The sequence below is a fragment of the Rhinoderma darwinii genome, chromosome 1 (genome assembly GCF_050947455.1).
Source record: "Rhinoderma darwinii isolate aRhiDar2 chromosome 1, aRhiDar2.hap1, whole genome shotgun sequence".
Taxonomy (NCBI): domain Eukaryota; kingdom Metazoa; phylum Chordata; class Amphibia; order Anura; family Rhinodermatidae; genus Rhinoderma; species Rhinoderma darwinii.
In genome coordinates, this window is record NC_134687.1 from 418254000 (window position 1) to 418266920 (window position 12921).

The following is a 12921-nucleotide window of genomic DNA, read 5'->3' on the forward strand; positions in this document are numbered from 1 at the left end:
AATTATGACTGCCCCATTGAAATGCTTCTCTTCCCCATGGACGGGTATATCCTCTCTACTTGCCAGAGACTCTATCCATGTCAGCCTATATCAAGGAGAATTTGGAGAGGGGTTTCATACGAAAGTATTCCTCCCCGGCCGGGGCCGGGTTCTTCTTCGTTAAGAAGAGAGATGGATCTCTTCGACCCTGCATTGACTACCGTGGTCTCAACCAGATCACGGTCAAGAACAAATACCCGTTGCCACTTATATCCGAACTGTTTGACTGTATACGAGGAGCCAGGATTTTTTCAAAGTTAGACTTGCGTGGGGCTTATAATTTGATCTGAATCCGTCAAGGAGACGAGTGGAAGACGGCGTTCAACACACGAGACGGGCACTACCTTGTAATGCCCTTCGGAATGTGTAACGCTCCCGCAGACTTTCAGGAATTTGTCAATGATATCTTCCGAGATCTCCTCTTTGTCTGTGTTGTAGTTTATCTCGATGATATTTTGATTTTCTCTCCAGATCCGATGACTCATCGAGGCATGTCCGTCAGGTTCTACTGCGATTAAGGGAGAATCGTTTATATGCCAAGTTGGAGAAGTGCGTCTTTGAAAAGAAGTCTTTGCCCTTCCTGGGCTACATCATCTCGGATCAAGGTCTCAAGATGGATCCTGAGAAACTAAAGTCCATCCTGGAATGGCCCCATCCTCAGGACCTGAGGGCCATACAGCGTTTTCTGGGATTCGCCAATTTCTACCGGCAGTTTATCCCAAAAACTTCTCATCACTGACTGCCCCATCTCTACTCTTACTAAGAAGGGTGTGAACGCCAAGGTGTGGACTCCAGAGGCAGAATCTGCATTTATTTGCCTCAAGAAAGCCTTCACGTCAGCCTCGATCCTCCATCATCCTGACGTGTCTCGGCAGTTTTCACTGGAGGTGGACGTTTCTTCTGTTGGTGCAGGTGTACTTCTGTTCCAGAAGAAATCCAAAGGAAAGGCTGTAGTAGGTGGCTATTTCTCGAGACTTTTTTCTTCTGCAGAGCGCAACTACTTTATTGGGGATCGGGAGCTTCTCGCCATCAAATTGGCTCTGGAGGAGTGGAAACCTGCTAGAGGGTGCAGCTCACCCCATCCTGATCTACACCGACCATACGAACTACCTATCTCCAGTCGGCCCAACGGCTGAAACCCCATCAAGCCAGGTGGTCGCTGTTCTTCACCCGTTTTCAATTTGTGCTCCACTAACGTCCCCTGACAAGAATGTGAGCGCCGATGCCCTGTCCAGGTCATTTGAGACGGATGACACGGTGAAGTCCCTTCAAAGTATTATAGACCCGTCCTGCATCATCAATGCCAATCCTTTGCAGGTTAGAGACATCCCACCTGGGAGGACTTTTGTTTGGTTGGCAGACAGGAGAAGAACTCCGCTGGGGACACAGTTCTAAACTGGCTGGGTACGCTGGTTTTCGGAAGACCCGAGACCTGATTACTCGTCACTTCTGATGGCCCACGCTACCCAAAGATGTTGTGGACTTTGTCTCTTCCTGCACGGTGTGTGCTTCTAACAAGGTTGCTCACCTCAAGCCTGCCGGCCTGCTCCAACCTCTGCCTGTACCCAGTGTCCCCTGGCAGCAAATTGCGATGGACTTTGTCACAGACCTTCCTCCCTCAGCAGGATGCAACACTGTCTGGGTGGTGGTGGACCGGTTTTCTAAGATGGCACATTTTATCCCGCTGACCGGCCTACCTTCTGCTCCCCGACTAGCGAGTCTGTTCATTCAGCACATCTTCTGCTTGCATGGCTTGCCCCTTCACATCTGATGTGTTTGAGGTGAGGGAGATCCTGGACTGAAAAACGGTAGGAGTAAAGACTTTCTATTTGGTGGACTGGAGAGGGTTTGGTCCTGAGGAGAGGTCCTGGGAGCCGGAAGAGAACCTCAGTGTCCCTGCTCTCATTAAGAAATTCCTCTCTCGCTCTGGCCCCAAGAAGAAGGGGTGTAAGAGCGGGGATATTGTAGCATCCATGGGCGCGGGCTGTCGGGTTTACTTACCCTCCCCGACGGCTGCAGCCATGGATCTGTGCGCGCACACGCTCGTGCCCAGTCTGAAAGGGCCAGCGCACGCACATTTGGAAATCATCATTACACATGATTTTCTGGACTATAATAAGGGCCCTGCCCTTCTGATCCTTGCCTGAGCGTTGTTAGTGTATCCCATGTCAGTTTTGCAAATGGTCCCTTAGTGTTATCCCGTTCCAGTTGTTACCCGTGCCCTGTTACTTGTATCCTGTGCTGTGTTCTTGTTCCTGAGCCTATTAGTGTTGGAGTCGTGTTCTACTGCACCTGCTGTCGTTTGCCACGTCCAGTGTCATTTGCCACGTCCAGCGTCGTTTGCCACGTCCAGTCTTCTGCCACATCCAGTGTCTTCTGCCACGTCCAGTGTCGTCTGCGACGTCTAGTGTATTCAGCCCCGTCCAGTGTCGTCTGCCACGTCTAGTGTCATCTGCCACGTCTAGTATTACACGCCACGTCTGGCGCAACCTGCTGCAACCACCTCCGTCCGTGCTGACGCCTTGGCCAGTGTCTAGACTAGTTATGGTACCCATGTGTTACGAACTGCTATAGACTCTTGTATAGACTGTGACTAGGCCAGCTGCCTCTCCGCTACGGCGGAGCTGCCTAGTGAGTCCACATACCCTGTGACAGTGACATTAACGGTAGGGTCTGGGGTCGGAATTCATTTTAGGGTCTGGTCTGGGGGTCTGAATTAAATTAGGAGTCTGAATTAATTTTAGGGCTTGGTCTTGGGGCCTCAATAATTTTGGGATTTGGGCTGGGGTCGGTGTAAATTTTGGGGTCTGGGATCTGCATACATTTTGGTTTTCATCTGCATTAATTTTGGGTACCGATGATGGGGTCTGAATTCATTTTTGGAACTGATAGTACAAAACCCAGACAATAATTACCTATTTGTACACTAATTTTGCCATCAATAGAAATTTAAATTATGATGGTACCCTCCAGAATTTCTTTACAGGGGCCCCCACCAATCGTTTGATTGTTTTTTGTAACCTTATTTGGTAATTTTCAGTTAACAAAAAAAGAATAAAGGATAACATAGCTGAATTCCATCCAATCCCACCCCAGACATGGAGTCAACCTCAGGAGGCACATGCAAAGCAAAAGTAGAAAAATAATGTTTACATTCATTTGGTTTCGATTATATTTGTCTATTATTGCAGTATAGGGTATTAACCCACCACTACCAATTATCAAGGAACTTAGGGAGGCCCTAATGTATAATTAAGTAAGACTTTTCAAATAAAACCAATGTGGGGAAGTTGTATCATATCCAAATTTTCAAGTTCTCCAGTCTAATAATGAAAAGTAATTGCTAGAGTAGGTTCAAAAAAGGTTTGGCTCGAACCTGAGTCTCCTCTGAATAATCTCCAAGAAGAGCAAGAGGACATAGTTTGCGGCAGTGCCAGGCCCAGATGTACAAGATCTTTATTAGGGGAATCAGACCTCGGGCACGAGAAGGAGGCTCAGCAAGTCATGAGACAAAGAGTTAGGAGATAAATAAGATTGATTAATTAATATAAATTGAGAAAATCTGTGATTATGATTCAGGGAAATTTAATTATTCTCTCTCTCTCTCTCTCTCTCTATCTCTCTCTCTCTCTCTCTATATATATATATATATATATATATATATATATATATATATATATATATATATATGACCAGTGAAGAGTCTCATCATTTCCCACTTCCTGTGTCCATTTGGATTGAAGCTTACTAGTGTCCCCAAAAAAAACATTAGTCAAATTAAACTTATACAGTTTTGAAATTATGCCCATCCGCTTCTTGCTGTGTATCAGCAATTCCAGCAATCCAGAAAGACCTAATGTTAAACCTCCATTTGTCTTCTGTTACCCAAGCATGTAATAATTAAAAGTAAACTAAAAAGTGTTCCCTCTTTTGAAAAAGGTGAGCGACTAATGCGTTACCCTTACTTAACCAACGGGTTTTACATTATAGCGCCTTGAAATGTGGAATGGAGACATTACACCACAGTGTCTTTGACCATTCCCCAGATCTTTTGGTGTAGCCGAAAAAATGGGAACCCAGAGGGTTTAACAAAAAGCCTGATTCTAATAACTGAAGTACATCCCCTGTGCCTTCAAAGCCTGCTTTTTTGTCTAATGATCTGTTGTATTTGGCTAGCTAGAAAGCATAAGTAAAAATTAGGGAGCTCAAAGCCGCCTTCGGAAAGGGGGAGGCATAACTGAGTGTCTTACATTAAAAAAAATTCCCCTTCCAAATAAAATCATTTACTATTGCCTCCAATGAGGATAAAATTGGGATCCATACCGAGGAATTACCAGTACATGTAAAACTTTCGGAAGAATAAACATTTTTATTAAAGGGAATGTGTTGCCAGAAAAACATGTTTTTTTTTAAAAAATTAAACATTTAGTGTGTGGGTGATTAAACATTGTTCAAATTTATTTTTTTTTTTTTGCACGAGCCAGGAAATATTATAAATTATTTCTAATTTATAATACTACCCATTTTTGGTCACTAGATGGAGCTGTTCCCAAAATTGCAGCATTGCAACATTGGGTTAAAAGCCCTCGCTCTAGTGAGCTCTCGGCATCCCCCCCTCCTTTATCCTGGCTAGTGCCGGGATAAACGAGGGGTTTGAACCTCCTACACTGTGTGTCGCCATTTTTTGAGCTAACCCACAGTGTAGTAGGTTTACATACAGTAGTAAACACACAAAAACACGAACATACATTGAAATCTCTTACCTGCTCCTGCCGCCGCGGCTCCCTCCGGCCCGTCCGCTCCGTTTGCTGTCGCTGGTGCAAGTGCATAAATCCGGAAGCCGCGACCGGAAGTAGTAATATTACTGTCCGGCCGCGACTTCCGGTCCACAGGAAAATGGCGCCGGACGGCGCCAATTTCGAATAGGACTGTGTGGGAGCGGCGCATGCGCAGTTCCCACACAGACGCCGTACACTGCAGTCAATGGGACGGGAGCCGTTCGCAGTCCCTATGGGACTGTGGCTGCCGTATTCCATGTCTGTATGTGTCGTTAATCGACACACACAGAAATGGAACAAAAAATGGCAGCCCCCATAGGGAAGAAAAAGTGTAAAAATAAGAAAAAGTAAAACACAAACACACAAATGAATATAAACATTTTTAATAAAGCACTAACATCTTTAACATATAAAAAAATTATTTGTGATGACACTGTTCCTTTAAGGCAATTCTTCCGGCTCTGGACAGGGGTAATTTCTTCCCCCTAACCCTATTTCTTAAGGCATTGAGTAGAGACAGGACATTCATTTGGATGAAGTTATGAGGATTTTTAGAAAAAGTAATCCCCAAGTACTGAAAGGTACTCACCTTTTCTAATTCTCCAACCATTTCAATGTAAATTCCATTCCTAAGCGACAAAAGGGTCAATTTTGTCCAGTTAATATTAATACCCGAACAAAAAATGAACACTTGATACATGCGGACTACATGCTCCACATCCGTAAAATCACTAAGATACAGGAGCATGTCATCCGCGTATAAAGGTATTTTCTTCTCCCCCGCAGGGAAGGAAAAGCCCCTAATCGTTGGGTGCCCTCTAATTTTAATTTCCAGGGACCCAATAATAATTGAGAATAATAGGGGAGAAAGGAGACACCCTTGGCAGGGCCCTCCATTTAACTCAAAAAGTGGAGAAACAAACCCATTCGGCCCAACCTGTGCTCTTGATTTATGGTACAGGAGTTTAACCCACAATATAAATATCTTAAATTTCTCTAGGGCCGCCCATAAATAAGGCATGTAACATTGCCGGCGGGTCCTGCTACTCCAGGCAGTTGCCACAGCCGGGTCTTGTACCTTGTCCGGCAGCCTGTCCCTCCTCCAGGCCACCATCATCAGTGCCTACTGTTCACGGAAGCACTGTTCCTAGTGCGCGCACACTCTAGTCGACTCTTAAAGGGCAAAATGTAAAAGTGCCCCACCAATCCCTGCAGGACTATTTAATGCACTTTCACTATCTCACAGGTGCCTGAACAATATTGGAACAACCTAGTATTATCCAGCACAGGTGCTTGTATGCACCTGATCCTGTCCGCTATTGCTACCAGTTATCAGTCTGTATCCAGTTGAGGGTTACCAGCCTGCATCCTGTTTACTATTGCTACCAGTTATCAGTCTATATCCAGTTGTCCGTTATCAGCCGGTATCCAGTTCGCTATTGCTATCTGTGGTCAGCATGCATCCAGTTATCCATTACTGGCACGTATCCAGTTCACTGTTGCTACCTGCAGCCAACATGCTTCCATAATCCATTTCCAGTCTGTATCCAGTCGGCTGTTGCTATCTGTGGTCAGCCTGTACCAGCCTGTATCCCGTCCGCAGTTGCTATCTGTTATCTGCCAGTGTCCGGCTGCCTGCCTGTTTCCAGATACCTGGTACCTGCCTGCGACCAGCTACCTGCTGCCTGCCTGTGACCAGCTGCCTAGCTACCTTAGTCTGACCAGCTACCTGCCTGTGACCAGCTATCTGCTACCTGCTTGTGTCCAGCTGACAGCTAAATGCCTGTGTTCCACTATCTGCTATCCACCTGTCACTTGTGGCCCGCAGTGGAGCTTCCATTCGTCAAGGTACTATCTACCTGTTCCTGTCTAGCATCTGTTTGACCACCTCAAGACATAGCGACCTGGCAGCCTCCCCACAGGGAAAAGCAGATCCCTATATAGGGGTTAAAGGGTGAAGACCGGGAGGCTGCTTCGACAACTGGGAGAGTAGCCAAGTGGGTCCACAAAACTGCTATTCGTAACAAGGCCATTGCACGGAGTCAAATACCTTTGTTGCATCCAGTCGTGGGAGCACCCCGTCACCAACAACGACCATCAGGATATCTCAGATTAGTAAAGACTATGCGTATATTGTAAGAGATTGATTTCCCAGGTATAAATCCTGTTGGTCCTACCCTACTGTAGATGAAACAATAATAATAATAATTCGCTAACAATTTGGCTAAGATCTTAACATCTGAGTTCCATAGGGAAATTGGCAGATATAAACTCAACCTTGGCGGGTCTTTATTTTTCTTTGGAATCACCACAATGAGAGCATATTGAATGAAGCCAGGAAGAATCCCCTTGCAAAGAGAATAGTTTAGTACCTCCAGCAGTTCATCCAGGAATTTTTCATGATGGTACTTGTAAAATTCAAATGGTATTCTATCTAAGCCAGAGGATTTATTGCAGGGAAGATTTGAAATTACTTCAAGGAGCTCCTTTCTACTGAAAGGAGCATCCAAAAGTTCCTCTGACAATTGGTTAAGAATTTCCCTGCCTTACCCCCTCCAAAGTATTGATAAAGTTACTGTACAGAGCCTCCTGGTTAACACAATTTTCATAATGTAATTGAAGCTTTTTCCAGTGACATTTATTCACAAAATTTGGGGAAGTGGTGTATTCTACCTCTGCTAACTGAAAATCACTAGTGACAGCTACCAGCACTTTGCGGGACCCCTTCCTTTTATGAATATTTATTTTTTTAAAGCTACCTCTACTGAATGCCTCGAAAGTGTCCCAAATAATATCAGGGGAAGCAGAAACCTTATTGTTGATAAAAAAAATTGTGAGTTCCTGCAAAATTCCCTCATCGTCTACCGATAATTTTAACAGAACCTGGGGGATTGAAAAAACTCTTTAAGTCTTGGGGTGTATTACCTCCGTGTCCACTGTTACTGGCAAGTGGTCGGAAATACCTCTGGACCCATATTGAATTCTCCCTTTGTGGCTCATCATCAAGCTATTAACCAAGGCGAAGTTGATCCTAGATAATGATCCCGAAGTTTTGAAGTGACATGGATATTATTTCTTTCCCGGATTCATTATTTTCCATGCGTCCCACTACCAGAAATTCTTAATAAATTGTAGAAAGTCAGGGCTTCCCCCGCCTTGCACTTCCAAATATCTACTGAATCTATCCATATGCTCATCATCCGCCTTGTATAAGTCACCTATATTTAACACTGGACAGTCCCACTTCTCATTTAAGTACAATGAAATTTTCCTGAACCTCAAAATAGATAGGTAAAGGAACATACACAGAAATCAAGATGCTTCAAAGTTGCCATGCAAGGTTACAAATCGACCGGACTCATCAGTCACAACATCAAAGATGCTTACTTGTAACTCCTTTGTGGACCAAAATAGTAACACCCCTAGAAAAGAAGGAGCAGATTGAATGAAAGCTCATATTAACCCAACTTTTCTCCAATCTTACTGACAAGTTCGGGCTGAAGTGCGTTTTCTGCAGGTACACAATGGCGTTTAAGTAATTATGAATCAAATTACTTACAGCAATTTTTTTTAAGATGGCCTCCTAAATCCTTCACGTTCCATGAAACTATTTTCAACATTGACAATCAATGAAGAGCAGCAGCAAATAAATTGGAAAATAGTAAAAGAGGAAAGAAGGGCGGAAAAAAAAAACCTAATCTATTTCTGCCCCCAGTCATGAAAGGGCTAAGTGTACAATTAACGCAACGCAAGAACCACAGAAAAAAAACATGCCGTTTTCCTGTAATTGCTGTTCTTTTTTTAAATAGACAGAGTTCCTATACTAATAAAAGCTGCGACGACATTTGCAGGAAACCCCGTCAATCTGCTGCACTTATATAACCTTAAACAAACCCTTAAAGCGGTTGTCCAGTCCCTAAAAATTGATGGCCTATCCTCAGGATAGGCCATCATTATCTGATCGGTCGGGGTCCAACTGCCAGGCCCCCCGTCAATTCAGGATAGGCCATCAATATTCGATCGGTCAGGGTCCAACTGCCGGGACCCCCGCCAATCAGCTGTCTTGAAGGGGCCGCACCGCTCGTACGAGTGCTGCTTCCACTTTATTACTGTCACCGCTCGAACTGTGAATCGCCGACACACATGTAGTGGCACTTCACAGTATTACAGCCCATTCACTTCAACAGGAGAAGGCTGTAATACTGTGATCTGCCGCTACATGTGTGTCGAGCAGTGACAGGAATGAAGCAGTGCTCGTACGAGCGCTGCGGCCCCTTCAAAGCAAATGATTGGAGGGGTCCCAGCAGTTGGACCCCGACTGATCAGATATTGATGGCCTTTAATTAATTAAGCCATTAATTTTTAGGGACTGGACAACCCATTTAAGGAAAACAAATGCTAAAACTGCACCAAATTTGTACTTTGTGAACAAGTGAACTGTGTGGGCAGTTATATGTTCCTATTCAAATGGAACAGTGGATTCAAAATAAACAAAAATAGTGAAAAAAATATTATTTAGAAGTAATAAAAATTGTATTACATTTTTAACTTTAAAACTAGTATAACATAATGTACTGTACATATAATTATATATTGTATTTTTCTAAAGTAAATCTTGAAAGTAAAGTATTATTTGATTTCATATTACACTGCAAATAAACAAGCAGAGATGTTGGCACCGAGCATGGCATTTTTGCAAGATAATGTAATTTTCTATCTAGAATCCTCTGTGTTTACCATAACAGTAGGGACAGTCAATTAAGCGCATGCCCATGAGAGGAGATTGATAATTTCCCGTTCTGGAGCACATATCTCAAAAGGATTAATTAGATATTATGTATCTTTTCAATAAGTTAATGATTTTTCTTAATATCAAGCAAACCACAGAGACCAATTAAAATGATGAAAATCTTATATCTCATTATATAATTATGTAAGCTGCTGTACTGAAGTTACCTCTGTAAAGTAGATTAGTATTGTTAAAATGTAATATGATAGATAGATAGATAGATAGATAGATAGATAGATAGATAGATAGATAGATAGATAGATAGATAGATAGATAGATAGATAGATAGATAGATAGATAGATAGATAGATATGAGATAGATAGATAGATAGATAGATAGATAGATAGATAGATAGATAGATAGATAGATAGATAGATAGATAGATAGATAGATAGATAGATAGATAGATAGATAGATAGATAGATAGATAGATGTAAAATATGAGAATGACAGAGAGGAAGTTGTGAAATATTGTCATGGAGCCTGTGGGCTCACGGGACAGCAGGGGGCAGTGTGAACCCTCCTTGTCACCAAAGGATTTGAGTTGTGGCTAATCCTGGGAGCAGAGTCTAAGGGAACCCCTCGTCTTCACCCTTTAACCCTTTTACAGGGATCTGTACTTTGTAGCAGGGGTACCCCAGGTCACTACTTCCAGAGTAGTCTCCCTTGGTGATAGCTAACGTAACAGGTGTAGCGTAGTCTAGGTAAGTCCAAAGGTCAGGGCAGGCTGCAGATGTGTGTCACAGGTAGGCCTTATTCACACTGACGTGTGTGTTTTGCGCGCACAAAAAAACACGGCGTTTTGCGCGCGCAAAAGGTCCGTGTGTCATCAGCATATGGTGCGCGGCTGCATGATTTTCGCACAACCGGCATCATGATGACACTCTGGTTTTCTGTTTACAAACAGAAAAGCATGTGGTGCTTTTCTGTTTTCATTCATTCATTATACTACTGTTGCGCGAATCACGCGCGGCACCCCGGAAGTGCTTCCATCTGCCGAGCGCGATTTGCATGCACCCATTGACTTCAATAGGTGCATGCAGCGCGAAACACGGCCAAATATAGGACATGTCGTGCGTTTCACGCAGCGGACATAACCTGCGTGAAATTCACTGACAGTCTGAACGGCCCCATTCAGTAGCATAGGTCAGGTGCGACGCGCGTGATTTGCACGCGTGTAGCACGAACGTATTATACATTCGTGTGAATAAGGCCGTATATTATCAAAAGGTCAGGGCAGATGGCTAGCTTATTCAGGGGTATTGTAGCAAAATTTCAGGGTAGACGGCAGGCAGGAATGGTCAAAAATACAAGCTGAGGTCAAACAAAGAAATTAAATAAACAGGATAGCAGGGACTCAAGGAATTGCTCTGGGAAAGTGTGATGGAAGGGAATGTCCCTTTAGACCCAGGGTGTCTGGGAGAAATAATTTTCGTGCGCGCTGGCCCTTTAAGAAAACAAGGAATCAGTGTAGAGCAAATATCTATTGGCTCCCTGCCCCGTCACTTACTTTGGTAAGCCACCGACTGTTTTAGGCCCGTAGCCTACTAGAGGTCTGAAGAACGTTAGCTTGACATCCTAGGCAGGCAGCACGATGATGCCACTGCATTGCATCGCCTGTTTCGGGCTGCAGGCGGAAAATCCAGTAGCTCGTGAGGTGAGTTACCTAACTACTATATGGGGGGTGCCTAACCACTTTATGGATGGCCTAACCACTATATGGTGGCACCTAACCACTAAGTGTGGCCTAACGACTATATGGGGCGCCTAACCTTCATATGGAAGTCTAACTAATATATAGAGGCACCTAACTATTGTATGGAGGTATAACTACTATATGGAAGGGCCCAACTACTATATGGGGGCGCCCAACTACTATTTGGGGACGCCCAACTACTATTTGGGGGCCTAACTACTATATGGGGCCTAACTACTACATGGGGTGCCTAACTACTATATGGGGGTTTACTAACTACTATAGGGGCCTAAATAGTATATGGTGGCACCTACAATATGGGGTCCCTAAAAACTATATGGTGGCACCTAACTATTATTTGAGGGCCTAACTATTATGTGCGGGCCCAAAAGGGACATTACTACTGTGTGGTAGAACCAGGGCCGCCATCAGGGGGGTATTAGGGGTAGTGGTGTGAGGGGCCCGGCCAAACCTAATTGAAAGGGGGGCCCGGCAACTGCCTCGACATTCTTTTGGTAGGAAAAAACGGGCCCCTGCAATGGGGCCCGTTTTTTTTCACCAAAAGAATGTCGTGAGCTGCTGCTGCTGCTGCTGCTGCGGGCCCCCTCCCCTCGTCATGCCGGGCTGTCAAACCGTCCGCCCGCGCGCGCACCCGATCGCGCGCACAATGAAACTCCCGCGCGTGCGCACTCGCGAGCGCGCATCCACGAACGCCCGCACTGGAGACCGCCCGCGCGCGCACCCGCGGTCGACCGCGCGCGCACCCGCGACCGGCCGCCCGCGCACCCGCAGCCGCGGACCCACATGGACAAAACTTACCTGGCTGGAGGTGAAGGACTGGACGTCTGGACCGAAGACCTCCCCTGGAAGACATCGCCGGAAGAGGACTGGAGTGGGAGCAGCTCTTCTGACAGTGAGTAAATTATCTCAAAGTGTTGTTTATGTATGGCCCTGTTCACACAGTATTTTGCAGGCAAAAAAAAATCTGCCTCAAAATTCCTTAAAGAATTTTGAGGCAGATTTTGCCCTGCCCACACTATCTTGCCGCGTTTTTTTGCTGCGTTTTTTGCCCGCGGCGATTGAGGACAGCAGACAAAAAACGCAGCGAAAAATGCATTTTCTGCCTCCCATTGATTTCGATGGGAGGTCAGAGGCGGAACCGCGGCAAGAAAGGACGTGCTGCTTTTTCTTTTTTCCGCGACTGGCTCCCATTGATTTCAGATTAAATCAATGTGAGGCGGTTTTGGAAGTTTTTTGGTGCTGATTCTGACGCAGTGTCCGAGTCAATATCAAGGCCCAAAAACTCTGTGAACTGGGCCTTATTGTTAGGGCTTATTCAGACGAACGTGTAATACGTCCGTGCAACGCGCGTGATTTTCACGCGCCTCGCACGGACCTATGTTACTCTATGGGGCCGTGCGGACTGTCAGTGATTTTCACGCAGCGTGTGTCCGTGTGTCCGCTGCGTAAAACTCACAACATGTCCTATATTTGTGCATTGTTCGCGCATCACGCACCCATTGAAGTCAATGGGTGCGTGAAAATCCCGCCCAGCACTTCCGCAGCCGTATAAACTATGAATGAAAACAGAAAAGCATCACGTGCTACAAACATACAA